The sequence below is a fragment of the Ambystoma mexicanum genome, chromosome 8, assembly GCF_040938575.1.
Source record: "Ambystoma mexicanum isolate Mex_15411 chromosome 8, UKY_AmexF1_1, whole genome shotgun sequence".
NCBI lineage: Eukaryota > Metazoa > Chordata > Amphibia > Caudata > Ambystomatidae > Ambystoma > Ambystoma mexicanum.
In genome coordinates, this window is record NC_090929.1 from 325,387,511 (window position 1) to 325,389,618 (window position 2,108).

Genomic DNA, 2,108 nt, shown 5'->3' on the forward strand with positions numbered 1-2,108 from the left:
CCTGCTTCCATTCCATCCCCCTACGTCCAAGCCTTATCCCCTCTTGCTGAAACAAATACATCATTTTAGCCCCCACCCTTCATCTCCAGATAGCAGCTTTCCTCCCACTTCCTTAGTTTCATTTTCTCCCCACCACTTTTGCATGCATCAGAAATACCCTTGAGCCTCAATCCAGATCCTTAATCCCCACAAACCACAAGAGCAGAATTAGGACAGATGAAATGTAGGCTTAAATAACTGTATCAATCATCCCCTTCAATCCCTTGCCAAACCTCCAGCAATCCCAAATCACATGTTTAGGGCACCCTCATGTTGCACTTTCAGCAATAACTGGTGGCATGGATGTTCACCGGAGTGCTGACTGGTGACGGAGTACGGAATTTCTGGAAGGCTGTTTGTTTGTTTTATTACTTGTATTGCGCACCAGACCCAAAGGTATTAGGGCGCATTGCAGACGATCACTCACAGCTTAGTTACACATAGGAAATACATTTACATAATGCAATATGGTTACACACAGGAAAAATAAAATTATATATATATATATATACAGGATATTTGCATGCATGAGATTTAGGTTGTGGGCTGAGAACAGGCATATAGGATCATTGGAGAATCATGGTTAGTAAGGTAATAGTCTGTAGAGAGTAGGAAATAGTAGGTAACTAGTGCTGGAATGTATACATGGTAATGGGCCAGTTCATCTAGGTATCAATAATCCGCCTAGACGTCTGTGTCTTTATGCCACTTTATTAGGCTCAGACGGAATTTTTGGTACGATTGCTCTACTCTTAGGTGGGAGGGTAGCGAATTCCATAGTTGGGGTGCCTTGACCTGGAAACTGCTACCTCCAACTCTGGTCAGTTTAAATCTGGGAATCAAGAGGCAGTTCGTATTAGAGAGTCTAGTTGTCCTTGTCGCAAGTTTCGTGACAATTCTATCCGATAGGTAACGTGGTGCTGCCTTGTTCATGCATTTATGCGTGAGAGAGGCCACTTTTAGTTTAATTTTGTTGTGTGTACAGCCAGTTGTTGGCTCTTCTCGTCTTGGAGATGTGTTCTCTCCTTGCAGTTCCAAGTGCAGCTCTAAGAGCATTGTTTTGCATGAATTGTATTTTCTTGATAATTTGTTTGTTCGCCCCTATGTATAAGGTGTTGCAATAGTTGAGCTTTGATAAGATAATAGCTCTGGCAAGGGTGATGCAGCTAGCATTGGAGAGGAAAGCTTTACATGCTCTAATCAGTTTGCAGGTATAAGCCGTGACCTGTTTGTTGAAGGAGAGAGTGTAATCCAAGTACAACCCCAAAGTTTTTACCTCCTTAGCAACGGTGATGATGTTATGGTCTATGTTGAAGGCGAGTATTTGGGGCTTCGGTTTTTGAGGGTCAAAGGGGTGCCCAAGATAATGATCTCTGTTTTGTCATCATTCAGGCATAGTCCATGGGTGGCCATCCATGCCTGGATGATGAGATATACCTTGTTCACCAAGGGCAAATCCTTGTCGTAATCACCAGTAAGAGGTAGGAAGATCTGGGTATCATCTTAATAATTAGTGTAGGTGATATCAAGATGATCCAGATCATAGAAAAGGGGCTTGGTAAAGATGTTGTATAGGGTGGGTGAGACACAGGATCCTTGGGGCACGCCACACGTGATAGGTATGGGGTCACTTAGGAAGGATCGTATCCACGGTATGGCTTCTGTTGAGAAGTATGCCGCCGAATCCAAGTGGCTACATAGGAACCTGTGATCGACCAAGTCAAACGCAGCCGATAGGTACAAGAGGAGAAGAAGGACTGATTCCCCTTTGTCCCTGAGTTCATCAAGCTGGGCTTTCAAGTCTATTAACGCTGTTTCGGTCCCATGCTGAGCCGGAAATCTGATTGCCTTGCTCCTAGTAAGGAATTAGTTTCCAAGTGTTTTTGTATTTGTGAGTAGGCCATTTTGTCTAAAATTTTCAAGAGAAATGGCACTGTAGTAAAAGGTTGGTAGTTAATAGGAATCAACGGGTCTAGAGTCTGTTTTTTTAATAGTGGGAGCACCCATGATTTCTTAAGGTTAAATGGGATAGTATTGGATGCGAATGAGATGTTGATGAGTTTTGTAAT